Source organism: Osmia lignaria, chromosome 16 (assembly GCF_051020975.1).
Source record: "Osmia lignaria lignaria isolate PbOS001 chromosome 16, iyOsmLign1, whole genome shotgun sequence".
NCBI classification, from domain to species: domain Eukaryota; kingdom Metazoa; phylum Arthropoda; class Insecta; order Hymenoptera; family Megachilidae; genus Osmia; species Osmia lignaria.
The window spans coordinates 151,370-173,961 of record NC_135047.1 but is presented as its reverse complement, the minus strand read 5'-3'; the positions used below and the strand labels follow the sequence as shown (position 1 = coordinate 173,961).

The following is a 22,592-nucleotide window of genomic DNA, read 5'->3' as shown; positions in this document are numbered from 1 at the left end:
TATTTTTTAAAACACAGTATTCTTACGTTTGTTGATACACTGATTACGAATATCATAGCGAAAAATTGGCGACTATTCGGCCACCGTAAGACGGCCGGCACCGCTTACGCGAAAAAATAAGAAATTCTTTAAACAACATTATTATTTGCAAATTATGGTGGCGGCGACGCGACAAGATAAACGTAGGTCCGTTTATTCAATTACTTCAGGATATTAGGATTTGCTTCCGTTTCTGAGAAGCACTTGTTTCACTGAAATAAACGTAAACAAATTTAATTTTTTTATTTACCATCAAAATCTAGTTGTCGCCAAATTTCACTATGATATTAATTCAATATCATATATTCAAAGCTTCGATGTAACCGTTAACAGCTCGTAAACACAGTTCAATAGCATTATCTACGATATTCGTAATCAGCGTATAAAAGACGTAAGATTACTGAACTTTAAAGAAATAGGGGGTGATTACTTTTCGGATCTTCATCCACAAATGCGAACGGATTATTTGCTTTTAATTCATGAAACTTCTTTTTTTCTCACAGAAATATGTAAGACATAGCGGTTGAAACAAATGAACGTAAGTATAATTCCAACTTCAGTGAAAAAGTAATATACTCCATGATTCAAAAACATGCATGTTACATACCTCCTTTTTCTTTCAGAAAACTAAATTATGAACGCATTGCTGCAGCTGCAGCAACAGCTGCAGCACACGCAGACGCGGCAGCAGGAGAGGGACCGGGAGGTTGCTAAGAAATAAAATTCGAAACGTTATAGATACGGCACAAAACATTTGTAATTCTAACGATTGTATCAGAAGTTGGTAGCACTTCTAATGTATGTATGTACATGTATACTGCAATTCACGAGAGACCAGAACACTGACGAACCCAACAGAAATAATTAAAATTTTACTTTTCCGTCTTTTAATCTTTCTGATCGTAGAGAACTTTTAACGCGTCATAAGCGATCAGGACTGGTGGCAGCGATACCTTATTCATCGCCCAAAAATAAAGGAAAGAAATAATCGAATCACCTACCATATAGATTAACCAATCTCTAAATCATATCATATATTTTTTCTTCTTTTCTTTTTACGTTGCGCCTCGCCTCGCATCACGCGCGCGCACGTTGCAATCTAATATTAGGAATATTAGGAAAACAAGCTCGCTTTCTCAAAACAAAGAGACAGAAGTCACATAACGCGACCTTTGTTTGTCATACATTCTGATGTATGCGGACCAATTAAACCACCAACTATTCATAATAAAAATTATTTTGTCACTTTTACTGATGAATTTACCCACTACACAATCATTTATCTCATTACTTTTAAGTCTGAAGTTTTTCGAGTTTTTCAAGATTTTGTAGCCAAAAGCGAAGTCCAGTTTGATTTAAAAATCGTATATTTAAATTACGATAATGGGAGTGAATACTTATCAAACGAATTCAAAGCATTTTGTGTTGTAACGTGGTGACACCCGAGCCCCCCCCCCCCCCCCCCCCCCCCCCCGTTATAATTGCGAACACTCTGAATCGCACGTCGTCAGGCAAAGATACCCCTTAACCCTTCCCTCACCTCACCCCTTTCTCCCTGCCCATCGGTGTCGGGCCGATGGAGGCGACGGACTGACCCACCGAGGATCACCCTCAGCAAGAGCTTCGAGGCCGGCGGCAGATACCCATCCCTCCAGCGAACAAGAAGCAACGTGGGACTTCCAAAAACTCCGACGAAGCTGCCCAAAACGTACGCAAACGTCCACCCGGAGCCATCTGTCGCCGAGCCCGAAGACCTCAGCCCGCCCGTCACCGAAGAATATCCGTCAGCCCCATCAACCCCGATCATCGGTATATCGAAGATCGATAATCGATCTATCCCGTTGCCGGAAGAGGTCCCTTCCTAGACCCATCTCCTCCCCAAAACATCCCGCGACGGTCTCGTCATCGCAGCAGCGACGACGAGCCGGCATTGAGCCTTCACACGTTGACTGCCACGTCACCCGTATTCGGGTGACAGTAAAGTTTCTGATCGGGCCGCGTCACCCGTATTGGGGTGACGCTTATTTGACTACTTGCGCAGAACATTCGTATGTGGTTGAAATTATATTTCGCAGAGGAAGTAACAAAACTATTGAATATTAATTAATATAAACTAAGAGTCAAACTGATCCTGTACACTGCGACAAGTTCTTGCAACTCAATGTACAGTGGCGAGATGAGAAACAAATGCGAAGTAACGAAAATAAATGACCGAGCATGATACCATAGAAACAAACGGGGCAGGAGCGATTCGCATTTTTAAAATATCGGTGGGATTACCCAGCAGACTATGCTTTGTACAGCGATACGTGTCGCCTGAAGGAAATTTCACTGTAAACGCGCGCGGCAGTCAACGTGTTAAGCTAACGTATCGAATATATTGAGAGCGGTTTAGAGAGATTTTGAGTAATAGAAAGCGATTAAAGAGAGTAGCAAAGCGAGATTGTGTGTGCTGGAGTGAAGGTGTGTGAGAGGCGTTTGGTGAGCCCCTTTTAATACTAATTGTATTTCGAGATTGTCTGAGTTTCGGCAACGAACACCTTCCCTTTCTTGTCTTTGCGAATCCCCATTTCGAGATTTTGTCAACGATTCTATGCGTAACGTAACGAACTTTCTGAGAACCCCTTTTTCCCTACTCTGAGATCTCTCCCAGCCCTTAATAGTCCTCCCTGTGTACACCCCCGCGAAATATTGCACGGACGTAAGTGCCCGAGACCCATCCCCTGTAGAATACCCACGATCGCCCTCTTTTTCCTTTTCGATTTTCGATTGCCACGAACGCGGCTGCCGCCCAACGTATTGTGATTGCGATTAACACTTGTATTGAGATAAAATATAGCGTGCACCCACGTTAGAACGGGTCACAAAGTTATTGTATAGAGTGAACCCTCAAAAGGGTCACAGTGTACAGAAGGGAATTCAGTATCATTTAACAGTTCCATATACACTGCAACAAAATCCCATAGCGGAGCGTATGAATAGAACGTTATTAGAAAAAGCTTGCGCAATGATTCACGATGCTGAACTTGAAAAGGAGTTTTGGGGAGAGGCAATATTAACAGTTGCCCACTTAACAAATAGAACCCCAAGTAAAGACACTGAGGAAACCAGAACCCCTTTTGAACTTTGGCACAAAAGAAAACCAAAATTAAACCATTTAAAGATTTTTGGTAGCACTGAATATGTTCATAATAAAAATAGACAAAGTAAATTTGACAGAAAGTCTATTAAAGGGATTCTTGTTGGGTATGAGAAAAATGGATACAAAATATTAAACGTGGAAACAAACAGATTTATTATAGCACATGATGTGATTTTTTTGAGATTAACTTAAAAAATGCAAGACCTTCTGTACATACATGTGACTTTGAAGACGAGAATCTTCAAACAAAAAAATTAAAAGATGATGAAATAAAAATCAACGAGAATCAAAAGAGCAAAACAAACGAATCTAGCGAGAAGATCAATTAAAACACTAATGCTCAAATTGATTCTAATGAAGGTGAGTTGCGACGTAGTGCAAGATTAAAAGATAAGCTTCAAATAAATTATGATGAGGAGCATAATTATCATGCACATGCACTGTCGGCAGCTCTTGAAATTCCCAAATCATATAGTGAGATAAAGGATTGTGGCAATAAAATTCAGTGAGAAAAGGCAATAAATGACGAAATTAAATCGTTATTACAAAATAATACTTGAGTCATAACTCCCCGTCCCCAGAATAAAAATATTGTTGATTGCAAGTGGGTGTTCAATATTAAAATGGATGAAAAAGGAAATCCGTATATAAAGCGAGACTTGTTGCAAAAGGTTTTAGTCAGCAATATTTACAAGACTATAATGAGACCTTCGCATCAGTTGCGCGAATTGCAACTTTTCGGATACTCATTGCATTTGCAAATCAACACAATTTACTAATTCACCAAATGGACGTAAAAACAGCATTCTTGAATGGTCTACTCAAAGAGGAAATTTATATGCGTGTGCCAGAAAGTATTTTAGCACCTGAAGGTCACGTATGTAAATTAAACAGAGCACTTTATGGGCTAAAACAATCAGCGAGATGCCGGTTTGAACTTTTCGAGATTACATTTAAAAAGCATGGTTTTCAAAACTCGTCAGTAGATCGATGCTTATATTTCCTTAATAGAAATCATGCCTGTAAAAATATTTATGTAATTTTGTATGTTGATGATGTTCTAATAGTAACGTACGATAAGGACACAATGCAAAAATTCACAGTATTTAAAAAAACAATTTTCTATGACAGATATGAATGGAATAAAATTATTCTTAGGAATAAATATAGAACGTAAAGACGATATTATCACTTTAGATCAGAGTGTCTATTTACAAAACGTTCTACATAAATTTAAAACAAGTGCGGCCAAGCCGGACTCAAAGCACGCTCCTTGATTCAGTAAAGCATCGCGGTCCAACAAATAAAAATTTCACTTTGTGCAATATTTAGAAATTATTTATTAAGATATAATTTGTTCACGAATAAGATATTCATATATTGTTTCTGTAGTAAGGCACATTCCAATTCATATTGTAACCGATCAATGTCTCATCAATCATTACATAATGTAGTAGCCTAAGGCGCCGCCCTTCCACCGCGCCGAGGTGCAAACGCGCAGGCGTAAAACTCCCCTTCGCTGCCGGGAGCATCGAGTGAGGTGCCTGCCGATCAACAGGACGAGCACTTGTCGTCGAGACTTCAATGCGATCAGACGCACTTTCAGCTCTAGTAAAATCAGTCGAACATTCGCACTCACCGCAATCAAACCAGCAGTTACGAGACATGGTCCCGCTTCCGAGACTGCTTCCGCGGCCATGAGCAACCTGAAGCGATTTCTCGTATTAACCGAACTCGTATGAGTTCGCGAGAATAGAGAAACGTAACGAGCGAGCCATGAGCTGTGAGGAGAAGTCGGTGCCCGCGTTCCAGTAGAAATTTCTATGTAAAACGAGAGTTCGACGGCAGGTTTCCACGCGTCGTACAAGCGTTAGGCGCAGCGCATTTGTGTTAGAAAGCGGTCTGTTGTACTCCGCGCACGAATCATGTTCAAATTTCGCTTTAAACGTCAAGGACGATCGCGCCGGTAGAACTATTTATATACCTCTTCGCGTAAACTGAAGATAACGGCCAGGAGAAAGACGCTGCGCAACTCTGATATGTACCGCGACCTTCGTCGCGACAAAGAAATATAAATACCATTGTCAAATTTTCCTCACTTGAAATCTGAGTGTCTCCTCGTTATTTCTCTCCCTTTTCTAACATAACGGTAACCTCCTCTTGAAGGAAGAGCACGGTTACAATATGAATCCATTTAACAAAACAATTAAATTCAGACATTATAACTTAAAGGTCTATGCATCGCAATTTAAGAATTCGAATATGGTAGTAAAGAATGGAAGAAACTTGAAATGATGAAAAATTAGAATTGCACATGCGTGAATTTAAGAATTCAAAAAAGTCGTACATGCATGAAGTACATGAGTCATATGGATTGAGCATGCATGGAGTACAGGAGTTATATTGGTTGCGCATGCGTAGAGTTGAAAAATCTGACAGACACACAAAAGTCGTGACATAAACACACTCAATGGAGTGTGCTAATGAGTGATTGCAATAGTGTAAATACCCCATTGCCTACCAAATTAGATTACACTGCCTTAGATTCTGAAGAATTTTATGATGCTCCATGTAAAAATGTTACCGGCTGCTTAATGTATGCTATGCTATGCACACGGCCAGATTTATGCTTTGCAGTAAATTTGCTTAGCAGATATCAAAATAAAAATAACAAAGAACTATGGATATTAAAGAGAGTCTTGAGATATGTAAAAGGATCACTAAAACTACGTTTGACTTACAAAAGAAATGATTTCCAAAACATATTAAGTGGTTATGTAGATTCCGATTGGGCAGGTAATGAAGTTGACCGGAAAAGTACAACCGGTTATATATTTAGAATATATGATGAAAATACGATCTGTTGAAATACCAAACGGCAAAATTCAGTTGCAACCTCCTCGACAGAAGCCGAATATATGGCATCGTATGAAGCAGCAAAAGAAGCATGCTGGATTAAATCCCTTTTATCTGGTATAGAAGTAAATTTAAAAGAACCAATAATTATTTTTGAGGACAATAATGGTTATATAGCAACTGCAAATAATCCAACAGATCATAAACGATCTAAACACATAGGAATTAAATACCATTTTTCACGAGAAAAGATCGAACAAAAAATAATAATGCTTAAATATATTTCCACAGATGAACAATTAGCGGACTCATTAACGAAATCCCTGCCAGTGGCCAAATTTTCGTACATCCGCACCCAGATGGGAGTCAAAGAGCATAAATGTAGCGGATCTAGTTATTAGCGTTGTGGAAGAGTAGGACACTACATTAACGACTCACACGCGACTGCGGTCAAGGAATGCTTTTTATTGCTATTTACAGAATGCCCACGCATGGGGCGATGCTTTTCGTATACAGCCATTTCTGTACATACTTTATCTTTGTAAATATCTCTTTCTTTGTGTTATTTGCTATCGTATTATTAAATAAATACTATTTAAAGGATAATAGTAATATAAATGCGAATATAGTGGCTTGATTAGGTTTTTTTCTGGGTTTCCCTAATCCTAAGCAACGAATGTTGGACCATATGTAACTGTCCCAGAGAAATACAAGGAAGGTATGTGATAATTATAATTAAAAGAAAAAGGGAGAAAATGACAGATTATTTTTGAGGAGGCGTGTTGAGTTTATTAAACAACTTGAAGCAAAAAAGTAATCTATTAAATTAGTTTGATTCTGAGAACGTCTCGATCGTCACCCTTCTAATATTCTCTTTTAAATAAACTCTCAGATTTCCGAACTGTTTATGAGAACAGATAAGGGCGTCGGACTGCACAACGGTTTTCTTACCGTGAGTTCTGTTCACTCATAGTCACTCACAGTGAAAATCGTTACCCGTAACGGGGCGTATATTAGTCTAAATAAAACAATACAAATAAAATACAATGATTGCGCATATTAAATTATTCTACATAATATACTCGAAAAGCAAAAGCTTCTGTTGAATAATAATCGAGATATAGCATTGCAAATAGAAACACGTCCGAAATGAACCTCACAGTAAAAATCGTCCACCTACAACAACGTCGCGCCAACAACGTTTTGCGAGAAATCGCGGCGAGTTGGTGTGAACGTGTTTAGACCTGTGTAACGACCCAGAGATAGGTACGTCACTGCACCGAAGTATAGGGAGAGCGGTTCCCTTGGAAGGCGACTCGTATGAATGTATCAGGGATTATAGGTTCGCGTGGTGTGCGGTTGAGGAGTAAAATCCAAACATTAATGTATCAAACTAAAGATTTATTCAAATGAGTAAGTACTTGATAATTGAATATGTTTCTTCAAATTATAAAAGATAATAGTAACGTTGATAAGATAATGTGTGCGGGCTAGAATGTGGAACACAGTAAGAAATTATAATTAGTACGCCCTAGATTAGAAAATACAATGAAAAATATATGATTAGTAATTAGTAATTAAAAATAGTACGCGCCTTAATCTACGGATACAGCCAACACTCTGTATAATCACCAACTACTCTAAGTATTGGAAACTATACTTCAGTGGCTTGTACGGTATCCTCAGACACGAGCGGACTTTGCCTACAGGTCGCAATCGGTTTCTGGTCTAGCCAGAGCTATGCTAATACAGGCCTGCTCAAGGAGCTCCGCTCCTCGCTAGCTCTTTACACTTGAGTATGTGACTCAGTCACGTGTTCAACACGTTGCGTACCATGAGTAGGGTGTCCACAGATCTGAACTCTCGCACGTCACCACTGGAAGAAAAGGATAAAATTTACCTAAATGCCAACGGGGTGCCAAGCCGTTCGTTCGCGACCAACGTCAGGCCCGGTTTTCGTACCCGACACTGCAGTCCCTCGGACTGCGCTCTATCCGCGCTCCGATTGGTCGGTGTTATTTGTTATTAACTCGCAAACCAAGCCTTAACCAACAATTTGGCAAAGGAAAAAGTTGTTTAGAATCCCTTTAGCAATCATCCCTCTACGGCTGTCGAGGTAGTCGCCTGACACCCTGTAATTCCTACCATATATGAAAGGTTTCATCGCGAACGATACATTCCTTGCAGAGTAACATGAAGGCGTAGATTTTTTGCTATAATAGTAGTTATTAACAAATTCAATAAATTTTTGCAAATGAGATCATCGCGGATATACCTCCTACTAAATGTGAAAATTTTCATGACAATCGATACATTTCCTGCAGCATAAACGCCAGAAGACATAAATGAAGTATTACGTTTTTTGCGACATAAGTCGTTAGGAATGAAAAAATACAAACATTTTTTTGCGAGACCAATCGGGAAATATACTCTACAAGATGCAAAATTTTTTATTCGATTGGTCCATCCGTCTCGCGGTAATCGGTGAAAAATATAAGTCAAGCATTACGTTTTTTGCAAAAAAATCGTTAACAATGAAAAAATGCAAAATGTTTTTTTAACGAGACCAATCGGGAGATATACTCTACAAGATGCAAAATGTTTCGTTCCGATTGGTCCATCCATCTTGGAGTAATCGGCGAACATACATTTAGAAGAAATAGTCGTTAGGAATGAAAAAATGCAAAATATTTTTTTTACTGGACCAATGAGGAGTTACACTCTACAGGACGCAAAAAGTTTCGTTCCGATTGGTCCATCCGTCTCTGAGTAATCGGCGAACGTACGTCGCACGTACATGACATAGTACGTTTTTTTGCAATAAAAAGCGTTCGGAATGAAAAAATGCAAAATGTTTTTTTAATGGGACCAATCGGCACACATACTCTACCAGATGCAAAAGGTTTCGTTCCGATTGGTTCATCCGTCTCGGCGTAATCGGTGAACATTCATTAAAAGAAAATTTTTTAAAAATTAAAAAAATACATACACGTCGAATTGAGTATCCTCCTCCTTTTCGAAGTCGGATAAAAACTATAAAACACAACCAGCATTTTGTAATGTGACATCTCTGTAATATTTACAGATTCCAGTTACTAGATGTTTTAAAGTTCTCGAAAGTCGACTCTTTTGAAAATTGTCGTTACTAAGTTGTCGATCACTTGGCGAGGTTGTTGTCCCGATGACGTCGCCTGTCTATGACTGACAGAGACGGCATCATCGGGTCATTGGCCTGACAGCTGACAGTTTGAGAAAGTAAACACTCTCGGTTTCGGCAGGAGCATGACAAAATCTATGTGTCTTCCTTGTCGAGGCCGAAGCTCGGGAAAACAAAACCCAATCTATTGACGAAATTAGATTTTTGAATACAATGGTGATTTCTTAAAATTTCGATTCCTTAAAGTGCTGCTTTTCCGCTACAATCTTTACTGTTTAATGTACTGTCCATCGATATTATTTGGCCAAAAATAAAAAGTATAGGTCACAGCGAACACAATACATTTGCATACAGAACTGCAATGACACAATAAAATAGTAAAAATCGAAAAATCAGTAATTCCGCTATTTCTCTATGTATTTTTATGATTGGCGTGTCTTTTTGCCGCAAATCGTGAGTACTTTTCAATTTTTTAACGAGGGAAGGGGCTTATCATGAAAAATAAGCTGTTCTAAAGGTGACGCAATAAAATAGTAAAAAATCGAAAAAAATCAATAATTCCTCTATTTCTCCACGCATTTTCAGGATCAACCTCCCTTGTTGCCGAAAATCACGAGTAATTTTCAATTTTCTAACGACATAAGGTGCTTATCATAAAAGATAATCGCGATTGCTAGTAAAAAGAGAGGTCGATCATGAAAATGCGTAGAATAATAAGTGTAAGAGATTTTATTTCAAGGATGTGGTTCCTACATGACACTCGCGCAGTGGCACGCTCGCACACTTGATAGTTTTATTGTATAGAATATCCGTAGGCACGCTCGCACATTGACAGCGTGGCACGCTCATCCGCTCAACAGCCTGGTAGGTGTTAGACTTTGGCGCTCTCGCCCTTTTGATATATTTCGTATCACGGCACGCTCGCACTGGTCTGCCGAGAGGGAAACCTCAAAAATCTGCTCGAGAGAACGAACGACGATCTCTCGCAACGGTCCTCGGACCAGCCGCGCCCTCCGGCGAACGCCATAGCTATTCCAGCTCAGAGAACCTATTTGAATCTTATATAAGTGAATTATCGATGATTTCAGTTTTTACTGTTTTATATTGCATCATCTACTTAACAACTCATCTTCCACGACAAGCACCTTCTGTCGTTAAAAAATTGAAAAGTATTCGTGATTTCCAGTAAAAAGAGTGGTCGATCATGCAAATATATGGAAAAATAGTAGAAATAATGATTTTTTCAATTTTTTACTAATTTATTGCGTCATATTTAGATCAACTTATTTTTCATGATAAACACCATCCCTCGTTAAAAAATTGGAAAGTACTCGTGATTTTCGGCAAAAAAAGGGGTTGATCTTTTTTATTTTTGACTTTTTTTTAATGAAACTTGTACTAGCGCATAGGTGAGATTTTTCCGATTAAAGTGATACCAAACACGATATAGTTTCAATTATAATTACTTGTTAAAATTGATGTTAAAAGTTGGCGAAAAGCAAAGGAGGATTGGAAATGAAAACCGGTTGCGGTGTCGGCTCGGGTTTCAAACGTTGCATATATCCAGCCGAGGTGTCGATTCTGGGCATTTAAATGTTGCATATATCCAGCCGAGGTGCCGATTCTGGGCATTTAACGTTGCATATATCCAGCCGAGGTGTCGATTCTGGGCATTTAAACGTTGCATATATCCAGTCTTGGTATCGATTCTGTGTCCGTACAAATCGTTTGTACCGTGCCGCGTTACCTATTCTACGTTCGTACAAATCGTTTGTACCGTGCCGCGATACCTATTCTACGTTCGTACACAACATGCGACGTGTTGCATGTTGCATGTTGCGTGTTTGATGTATCTTTGGTGTACGGCCTGCCTTATATATATGTACAGTTTTATTATTATCTTAATAAATAAATATAATTCAAATCATATCGTGTTTGGTACCATTTTAATCAGAAAAATCTCACAAATGCGTTAATAAAAGTTTCATTAAGAAAAAGTTAAAAATAAAAAAGTTTTGTCGTTCAATTAGTATTAGTCACACCGATATTACGGTCGGATCATATTACACGGTTTCCTCGCCGAGCGGCTCGGCTCGGCTTAGGGGGATCCTCCCAAGTGGAGGGGATAGCGATGTTGCATATATCCAGCCAAACTTTTGTTGCATATATCCAGCTTTTACTGTAATCACTTTCATCTATTTTGCATCACTTGTGTTTACAATTCTCAAATTCATCTCATTCGATTACAACAGTCCAACTGAAATATTCCATTATTCAGACTAATTAGAAAAACTATTAAAACATTTATATTGAAACAATCTTGTTCAAAGAAGACTTATGGAGAAAAGATAGAAAAGGATATTTAATTACTATCAATTAGTTTTATTTCACCATAGGCAAATATAACCTAAAATCTTACAAAACGGAATTCACTAAATTTCTTGACAATTGTACTAGATATAGTCCAACAATATATTGTGCCTGTTACATCAGATACTACTGAAGTGTCAAAAAGGGTTAAGAATTTAACGCCTCTCAAAATGAAGTTCAACCAATGCTCGTCAAAGGTGCCTGATTTGTTATGTCTATAATGTCAATAATGTTATTACAATAATAATAGTCTGTCCAATATGAAAAAGGAACATTCTTGAAAATGCGTGTTTTTTATCAGTTTTTATTATTCTAATATGTCGTCTGTGTAGTAACTTATCTACCATGATAAGCACCTTTCCTCGTTCAATAAATGGAAAGTACTCCAGATTATCAGTAAAATAAAATGTTGTTAACATACTACATTGTCGGACTACCATTAATTAATATTATCTAGTATAATTGTTCAAGATAATTTCGTGCATGACATTGTAGAAGATCTCAGGTTATACTTACCAATAACAATATGATTGACTCTCTTTTCCAACGTTCTGTCCATAAGTCTTCTTTGACAAGATTCTTTCCAAACGTTTTAATATCATTTCAGATTCGACTTAGCAATGGAATATTTCAATACAACTGTTCTACTCGTTTGAGACAAATTCAAGATTTATAAACACAATACAAGCGCTATAAAATAGATACAAGTGAATAGTGAGATAGAAACTCTGTTACAAATTATTTTTTTTATAAATTGTTACTTGGTAAAATTATTTATTTGAAAGTAGAAGAAAACCATGTGAATTGTAACTTAAATTCTATATTAAGGAAATTAGAATAGGAAATTAAAGTTTAAGGGATTCATTTACTTCTATTAAACTATTTATTTGAAATATACTGGTATCACATTGTTTTTAAAGTCTGTGACGTGCAAGACAAACTTATCTAATTTAATACTGCACTTACTTGACTAATTTCTCCACTGTATCTATTTAATACTTCTACTCCATAATATCTCTGTTGCAATTTACCCCTCCGTGCCTGATCAAACGCTGAAAATAAAGGAAACGAAATCATATTATTATACAGGGTGTCCCAGAACTGGGGTAGGAACGGAAGAGGGATGATTGGTGAGGTCATTCTAAACAACTTTTTCCTTTGCCAAAATGTTGGTTAAGGCTTCGTTTTCGAGTTATTATCGAAAAACACTGGCCAATCAGAGCGCGCCGTTAGCGCGGGCCGAACCACGAGAGTGTTGGGTATGTTCCGCGCGGTCGTGATCAAGTGCATCGGCACTACGTCGGTATGATGGAATTCGTTGAGTAGAAGTTGCATCGGATAATGAATAAAAAAAAGAAAAGAATAATTGTATCGAATTATTGATTACTCATGAACAACGAATCCTATTACACCGACGTTGTGCCGATGCACTTGATCACGACCGCGCGGAACATACCCAACACTCTCGTGGTTCGGCCCGCGCTAACGGCGCGCTCTGATTGGCCAGTGTTTTTCGATAATAACTCGAAAATGAAGCCTTAACCAACATTTTGGCAACGGAAAAAGTTATTTAGAATGACCTCACCAATCATCCCTCTTCCGTTCCTACCCCAGTTCTGGGACACCCTGTATATTGATACATTGTACTCAAAAACATTAATTTGAAATAAAGAATATATTGAAGAAAATATGGTTTAATATTTCTTTTACCTCAAACATATTTCCTGATATATCCTGCGAGAAAGTAATTCCATCTATTTTCAGAATACGTCTTTGTTATTTGTCCTAATATTTCATTCCACGCTGTTCAATTTCTGTAATGTAACTATTCAACTTTTCTGCTCCATAATTTTTTGGTTGTAAGTTCCTCATCAATGTCTGAATAAATGCTGAAAATATAGAAAAAAAATCATATTATTATATATTGATACACTGTACTTAACATTAATTTGGAATAAAGAATGTATTAAAGAAAATAAGATTTAATATTTCTTTTACCTTAAACATACTTCCAGATATATCTTGTAAGAAAATAACTGCATTCAATTTCCACATATTTTTCAGTATAACCTATACCTGTCCAACGTTAAACATAACTATTTGACCTTAGTTATTTTATGAAATAAGCGTATTGTTCTTCCGCTTCATCCAATTAAGGTGATGAGAGCCGCTGAAATCAGTTGTAGGCTGTGGAAATGGTAGATGTGAATAGAATTCGCAGCGATAGTACTATACCTCTAATGCACAAAACTACTGACCAAATAATGATAAATATATCCAACTTTTGATTTTGGCTGCAACTTAATTATTTACTAATATGCCTCTGTTATATGCTCCTCTTACTGCGGTAAATAGATACATATTACTTTGCAATGAAAATGCTACGCACCATGTCATGCCACATTGTCAAATACTTATACACTATTAATGAAACAAAACAAACTAGTACATTTGAATAACTATTCAATATTATTGTATCTCTTGCCTTATTTCATGCAATACGTGGATGAATGATTCTCTGGTATCCTTAATAACGACCTTGTAAAAATTCCGCTACTCTAACCCATACCTGTCAAACGATATACATAATTTACTAACCTTAGTTGTTTTATGAAACAGGCATTGCTACACACAGTGCTAAGTCAGATTGTCAAGGAACTGGGCATCTCGTTTCTTAGACTATTTTGTTAAAAAATATAAGAATGTTTCGCACAAGCCTCAACATAAAATCCACATACAAATTAAATTCACTTCCAAATTTAATATTTTTGACCATGTATGTAATCATATACTTCAGCATGCATACGCATTCAAATAGCATAGGAATTTGAATCGACGAAGCGGACTTCCGCTGTGACGGTTGAATGGAGCGGTTGGAAGAGAGGTGGGCCCGTGAAAATATCCACTTCGAGTGGTTTTTTGAATGTGGAATCTGTGCGATCGGAAGTGAAACTCTACTTTTTATAGCGTGGACTATAAAAGACGTTGTAGAGAGGTGGTGGAGGGCACGCCCTCCAAGCTCCACTCTTGTGATTTTGATGCAAATTTTAGGTTTACGCCTCACTACCAAGAGACGCTGATGTCACTTCACTACATGCATAGCTTGTATCACTGATTTTAACACACAACTAAAGATATCGTGACGTCATGTTCCCGCGAAATTTGTCGCCGCGGTTTTCAATTGTTTTAAAATTTAAAGAGACAAAAGAAATATGGCGCACATGGTGTGATGGTGGCAGCGTAAGTGACTGAATTTCCAGGTTCGTGAATTCCATTATTATAATTATTACTATTATTATTACTATTGCCGTTATTATTATGACTATTATTATTATTGAAAAAGATATTTTTTAAAGTTTTTTTTAAGTGTTTAGGTTTTTCAATAACTTCTGCTGATGAAATGCAGTAACAGGAGGAGAAGATAGAAATTAAGTAAGTACAGAATTTTTTAAAATTGTTACTGAAAACATAACTGTATACATTGCTATTTTAGTAATATATTTAATTTTAATTATTAAAATGTATCTTTAAGGAAAGAGGAAGAAAATGTGCATCATCAGAGGGTGCATTAACGAAAACAGCAGGATGTTCTCCTTCCCCTAAGAGAGGAAGGATAAGAAGAGGATGGCACAGTGGGTGGAAGTGTGTGACAATCCAAAGTCAGTGCTTTCACCTGAAAACTGAAATTCCGGGTGATCTGTAGTAGCTACTTTTAGAAAAATACTTAATGAGGAAAAGATTAACATCAGCAGTTCCAACACTGAACTTACTTGGTAATTACTCTTATGTATACTTTTTATAGCATATGTAAATAATTGTTAACGAAAATATTTATTACAGTGTCAGAGACTATCTCTATTAAAATAGAGCAACAAGACACCTGGATGCAAATGAAAAGAAGAAAAAGAGGAAGATTGTAAGTATTCAGTTTACATATACAATATATGTATAAAACCATTAATATGGTATTAATACACTAAGTATACATAATAATACTTCTTACATGAAGTGTATGTATAATATTATATAATTTTGTTCTTATAGTTAAACTTGACTGCACCAGGGGAGTGGAGAACGTGATTTTCAATTGTATGTTATTGTATATTATTATTGATATATATATATATTTATTATATTTTAGTAAAAATTTAATATATTTCCATTACTGCACATATATTGTTGTAATTTTTTCCTTTCCTTTATTTTTATTTTTCAAAGTTTTGAATAAGTAAGACCATGTACACGTATATAGGGACCATGTGCTTGTGTGTGTACCTCACCGATATCATTTATGTGTTTGTAGCGACACCAGCGATCCTGGTAGTGAGGCGTAACACTAATTTTCGTTACAGCATGAAATACGGGAGTTTGGAGGGCCTGGTGGAGGGAAATTAAGCCACTTTCCCTGGACTGCGTTTTTCTCAGTTCGGGTGATTGAGGGGCAAGGGGAGGGAGTTCTCCCAGGCGTGCGCCGTCGGAAAGCTAAGGCGATGAAAGTGATTAAAGGAAGAAGTCGTAGGGCCGTATTCAGAGTCGCAACTTAAGCAAGGACTTAAGGGGGTAGACACGGGTAATAGTAGCGCGTTGACTTTACCGGCAAAAATGGGCCTAAACATGGGTTTACGGGGCTACACTTTTCGTCCTTATATGAGAACATTTGGGGCTGGGTGAGGGCTTATTCGAAAGAGGAAGGTCCAATGCACACCGCTGCACTCATGTTTTAGTGGGATTATGTTGATGTTTAATAATATAAGCGTCCAAAGTGGAGGAAAAAATCGACAAAATGCAGTCGCGGAATCGAAGCATTTTTAGGCCACTAAAAGAGTGCTGTGATTAAAATCATGAGTGCAGCGGTCTAGCCACAACCCTTACCTGCAAATTAAGATCTATTTTGTCTTCATTTGTTGCGAAATAAGGACGAAAAGTGTAGTCCCGTAAAAGCATTCCCACAGACTAGTTCCGCCATTTTGTGGATAATACAGAGCAAGTCACGTGACAAATTCAGTTCCGCTAGTAGTTATAAGGTGGCGTCTAACTAAGAAGCCTGTCGATTTGGAATCGTAGCCAAAATCAGGCGTTAGCTAGGTTACGTCAATCGACTGTGTTAGCGAAAGTAAGCGAAAAAGGCAACAACGCCCGGATGCTGAGTGAGACGCACTAGTCATGCTGTCCTACTCTCATTCTGAATGTTGAGATCGTCCCTTTTCGCTAAGTTTTGCCTGACGCTCGCCTAGATTTTTCACAGCACCCCATAATAAACCTCGCTCAAAGAGAAGAATATACCTCCTCTTTGCAATAATTTTGCGAATGTTTACATTAGTTGTATATGAAATATTTATTTATTTAAATTATTTGGATTCATTCAGAATATTGACTAACACTGCTTTGTATTTTTTATTAGTTTCGAAAAACAAAGTTACTATAGGTTTCTGGAAATATATACAAGCGTCACGCAATTGGGATGAGTATATCTTTTTGGTAAGAGGTTGAAAAAAAGCTATTGAAGTAAAAGTTGAATGGTATGACTTATGAAAAATATGAGATATCTCACAAAATATTAGTTTTTTAAATATTGTACTGTTAGATACAGGTGATAGGTAATAGTGAGAGGGAATAGGAGCGAGGGGAGAGAAGGAGAGAAGAAGCCGAGGCCCCTCCATTTATTAGTTCTAATACTACTTTTTTATCCAGAATTTTCCAGGGAGTTGATACGAGTAAAGAAAGAAATGCAATTCTATTTAAATAAAAATGAAGTCATAGAAAAATAAACATTATCATACCATTGAACTTTTACATGAACAGCTTTTTCCTATCTCTTACCAAATTCAAGATATAACCCGTCAAGATATACAGTATAGACTCGTTATAAGCTAAAAAGATCTGTACGATATTTGCAAAGAAACCATCCCCACCACTGGGGGGTATACCCCTCGAGACGTCGCGAAGCGCGCTCGCCGAATAGCGTAACATGATCTTGGATCAGATATCGGTGAGGCAACACTAATGCAACAACCTAACTTTGCTATTTTTCATTTTTTTTTTATAGAACTTTTTCCATGATATTTCTGACATTTTTCTAATTAAAATGATACCAAACACGATATAATTCGGACCATATTTACCATGTAAACTAGTTACAACCAAACGCACGGGACCGGACTTTTGCCTATAACGTGTAGTTCCACTATTGTTTGATGTTAGCCGACTGCTTCGAACGTAGAAAAGGACCTTGAGTGCAAAAGAGGACGGAGCGAAAACAAACCGTTCTATGTCGATGAGGCAACTTAACTTTGTTATTTTTCATTTTTTTTTTATAAAACTTTTTGCATTATATTTCTGACATTTTTCTAATTAAAATGATACCAAACACGATATAATTCGGACCATATTTACCGTGTCTATTTGTTCGGTCTGATGCGAAACGCAATGTGCGAGGATTTCGAAAGACAGTTTATGACGGTTTATGACAGTTTATGGTCTTGGTGACCGGTGGTGCCTGGGATAGAGCGTAAGACGGTTCAGAGCCCCTGTTAGGGTTGGTGGTGACTCGCCGACACGTACACGGCAAGGGGCTTGTCTGAGATACAGAGGAGTAAGTCATGAAGAAAAGCGAAGCCAACCCAACAGGAAGGTTTGGGCGTTTGTTTAGACCGGCTAAGACTCGTATAGAAAAATATAAGAAGAGCCCGTAAAAGATTGTAAATCGCTTGTCGCGAGCTTATGGACAATCCGAATGTCCGAAATGAACGTTCTGAATTTACGGGCCTTGACCTTTAGAAAGTCTATTTAATGTTGAACTTTTTTGAGTTTTTAGATATTTTCACTATTGCCGGCAATTTTACCTTTTTCACACAATGCATTTAGAATTTCTAATTTCGTTTCCTTCTCAATAGCTAAAAACATGTCATAAACGGTATTTCCGAAGGGTAAATTCGACAGCGGTCGACCAACGGTACTTGGCCTTCAAGGGTCAACCTAGGTGGAAAAACCCCGACTTTCGAGGTCTTCACGTATCCTTAGGTAGCGCCCCACCCTCTCCAAGGAAAAATCAGGCTAAGGGCGCAAGGAAGGGTAGGTGGCAAAAATCGGGGAAGTGGACGACCACGGTTCGTCAGACTTGACACTTCTTCTTGAACCATCGCCGCGAGTTACAAGTACGATTAAAATACAATTCTGTGAGTGTTAGAACTTAGTGTGCAGTGTGAACTAATCTGATAAAAACTCTTTCGAGCCTTTATTTATAAGAACAATTAGACTTACCTTTTTTTCTACTTTTTGATTAGTTGTAATTTATATTTAGTGTTAGTGTAAGCTATAGTGATGGCAGGTGTAAAAAGAGTGTCGTTAACGATGCAACAGCGACTGGACGTTCTGAAGGATCTAGAGACATCTTCCATCGCAACTGTCGCTGCAAAACATAATGTGCACTACACCACTGTTCGTCGTATAAAACAAAAAGAGGCGAAGATTAGTGAATTTGAAGACCAAGATTCCAAGGCAAAGCGACGACAGAGGATCAGAAAACCAATGTTCGAGGAATTGGAGGAACGCCTGTTCAAATGGTTTATAGAAAGGAGAACCGTAGGAGACTACATATCAGACCCGCTGCTAATAGAAAAAGCAACCGAATTGAAAGAGGAGTTTGGAGCCCCTTCCCAATTTAAAGTGAGCAAGGGATGGCTCGCAAAATTTAAAAGACGCAACAACATTAGATTAGTTCGTGTATACGGCGAAAAAGCCAGTGCCGATGAAGATGGAGCACGTCAATTTGTGGCTGACTTCCAAAGTTTCATGGAAGACGAAGAAATTAATCCTGAAAATGTATATAACATGGATGAAACTGCACTGCTGTGGAAGGCTTTGCCACTGAAAACTCTGGTGAGTGCAACGGAAAAGTGTGTAAGTGGCCATAAAATGAAAAAAGAAAGACTCACGATAGGACTGTGTGCCAATGCAACCGGAACACATAAACTTATGCCCTTTTTAATTTATAAATATAAACAGCCAAGGGCATTAAAACATTTTATGAATCGACTTCCGGTAGTGTTTCGGGCTCAAGCTAATGCATGGATGAGCCAAACTTTATTCTTAGATTGGGTGGATAATTGTTTTAAAAAGTCTGTTAGACAATATCAGTTAGAAAATGGATTATGCGGAAAAGTTGTGTTAATAATTGACAATTGTGCGAGTCATAAACTACCATTAAATTACGTGCAGGATGACCATTTTCTAATCAAATATTTAGCACCTAACACCACATCCTTGATCCAACCAATGGATCAAGGAATTATTGCTAAATTAAAACGCAGTTTCCGCCATAAATTATAACACAGCGGCTTGTCACTTACGGAAGTGGTGCAGAAAAATTTTTTAAAACATACACAATAAAAAATTGCATAGACATGATTAGTGAAGCTTGGAGCGAAGTGACATGCAGTAACATTAGAAATTGTTGGAACAAAATCATTTCAAAAACTGATGAAGAAGAAGAACAAGAAGAGGAGGAAAACCTTATACCGGAAATGCAACAATTTTGACGAGCATTTCGGAGCATAATGTAACCTCCGAAGAAGTTGAAGAATATTTGAACGAGTGTAGTGAGGAGGAAGAAACATATTCAAGAAAGATTGATGATACGGACGAAAGCAGGGACAAAGACAAGGATGAAGAAAGGGTTGAAGACAAGGATGAAGAAAGAGAAGAACCATGGGAAGAAGAACAGGAAGAAGAAAGGAACCAAAGTGACAGAACACAAGAACGTGGGATCCCAGTAAACAGAGAAGAAAGACAGGAATTGGAAGATATTTTCAGACGTTTGGAGCGTTATAAAAACCGCATCCCGCGTTCGTCTGAATTGCTTCTAGAAGCAATGAAATTATTATTCTTAGGTAAGACAACTTATTCAAAAAATTAAGTATTATTAATACGTCATGTTGTTCTAAACATAATCCAAAGTTCATTTCTTTTAGGCGAGACAAGTTCAAACACCTAAATACAGGACATTACAGGAACAGAAAACAGATGTACATCATTTATCAAAACATTGTAACAAATCTCAGAATAAAATCAGTTCTATTAATAAGACTACCAATAAAATGAAAGTATCATTTTTTTAAAAACTGCAAATATTTATATAATCTAATAAAAACTGGTTATTGTGATACTGTAGCTGATTGAGCAGATACTTGAGATAAAACTTTTTTCTAATTTAATAGAAATGATAATGATACATAATAAGTTGTTTCAAGTAAATATGGTCCGAATTATATCGTGTTTGGTATCATTTTAATTAGAAAAATGTCAGAAATATAATGCAAAAAGTTTTATAAAAAAAAAATAAAAAATAACAAAATTAAGTTGCCTCACCGACATAGAACGGTTTGTTTTCGTTCCGTCCTCTTTTTTACTCAAGGTCCTTTTCTACGTTCGAAGCAGTCGGCTAACATCAAACAATAGTGGAGCTACACGTTATAGGCAAAAGTCCGGTCCCGAGCGTTTTGCTTATAACGAGTCTATACTGTAACCCGAATTTGGGAACCAGACGTTGCATACATCCAGCCGAGATGTCGAATCTCTAATTAGATGCGACGACCAGCCAAGCATGAACGTAGAAAGGGACAGACAGTGGAGGAGAGAGAGAGAGGTCTAATGATCAAAGGAAAGAGCCGAAACGTATCGGTGTGACTAATACTAATTCAATTATAAAACTTTTTTATTTTTGACTTTTTTTTACTGAAACTTTTACTAGCGCATTGGTGAAATTTTTCTGATTAAAATGATACCAAACACGATATAGTTTGAATGGGGCGAAGTTATGGGGCGCTGTGAAAAATCCAGGCGAGCCGCAATCAAAACTTAGCGGAAAGGGACAATCTCAACATTCAGAATGAGAGAAGGACAGCATGACTGTAGTGCGTCTCACTCAGCGTTCGGGCGATGTTGTCTTTTTCGCTTGCCTTCGCAGCACAGTTCGAGTGACGTAATCAAGCCGACGCTTGATTCTGACTACGATTCCAAATCGGCAGCCTTTCTACTTAGACGCCACCTTATAACTACTAGCTGAACTAAATTTGTCACGAGACTTGCTCTGTAGCATCCAGATAATGGTGGAACTCGTCTTTGGGAATGCTCTTACGGGAATCGGTTATTCGTCCTTATATGAGAAGATCTTGAGCTGAATAAGGGCTCATTCGAAAGAGGAAGGTTCAATGCAGGGCGGTCACTCACCGTTTGAGTCACAAAACTCTTTTAGTGGTCTAAAAATGCTTCGATTTCGCAACTGCATTTTGTTGATTTTTTCTTCTACTTTCGACACTGATATTATTAAATATGGACATAATCTCGTTAAACCATGAGTTGACCGCCCTGCATTGGACCTTCCTCTTTCGAATGAGCCCTCACCCAGCCCTATGTATTCTCATATAAGGACAAATAACCGATTCCCGTAAACTCATTAATAGGCCCATATTTGCCGGTAATGTCACCTCGCTGCATTACCCGTGTCTACCCCCTTAAGCAATGCTTATTTAACGTTCGGCTATTTCCCTCGATTTTCTACTGTAACAACCAATAAAAATGACTCTTGAAAATGTAGCATTATTTCTTACTTAGTGACGCGGTTTTTGAATTGAATTCAAATAATTGAGCGAGCGATAGACAGAGCCAAATTTATTAATAAAAAAAGCCAAATTTATTAAGAACAATTTTATAATTAATGTTATCACATATGTTATAAAAATCTCTTATATTTAAAGTTTCATTCTGAAATACGAACATAAAATAACACAAAATTAAACTTACGACTGAAATTACTGGTTCAAGGTATAGGTTGTGATATGACTGAGGATGAGGGTATTTTAATCATTAAATTAGACCAATTTGAGCCGAAAGAATAATGATTATTTATTGGCTCGATAGGCATAAAAAACCCCTTATTGCATTTCATTTGACACAATTACTCAATGAAACGTACAAGCAATGAATGCTTCACGTGTAGCAAATCCATCAATGCCATTAACATTTTCCACG

General features: G+C 37.6%; 2 long non-coding RNA genes across 9 annotated transcripts; one reads left to right on the top strand and one right to left on the bottom strand.

The window, feature by feature from the left end:
* Positions 1 to 11,003: 11,003 nt before the first annotated feature.
* Positions 11,004 to 14,600, bottom strand: LOC143306146 (uncharacterized). 8 transcript variants are annotated; one of them, XR_013063586.1, is made up of 6 exons: positions 14,303 to 14,593; positions 14,050 to 14,133; positions 13,823 to 13,906; positions 13,563 to 13,751; positions 13,275 to 13,453; positions 12,374 to 12,616 (listed from the first exon to the last, which is right to left on the bottom strand). It is a non-coding gene; the product is annotated as an uncharacterized LOC143306146 (long non-coding RNA). The 8 variants fall into 8 exon arrangements; XR_013063584.1 differs by having other exon boundaries at positions 11,004 to 12,616; positions 13,823 to 14,133; positions 14,303 to 14,600; XR_013063587.1 differs by lacking the exon at positions 14,050 to 14,133 and having other exon boundaries at positions 12,398 to 12,616; positions 13,563 to 13,734; positions 14,163 to 14,585.
* Positions 14,601 to 15,056: 456 nt separating this feature from the next.
* Positions 15,057 to 15,830, top strand: LOC143306145 (uncharacterized). The gene is made up of 3 exons (XR_013063580.1): positions 15,057 to 15,337; positions 15,405 to 15,480; positions 15,609 to 15,830. It is a non-coding gene; the product is annotated as an uncharacterized LOC143306145 (long non-coding RNA).
* The last annotated feature ends 6,762 nt before the right edge of the window (positions 15,831 to 22,592 follow it).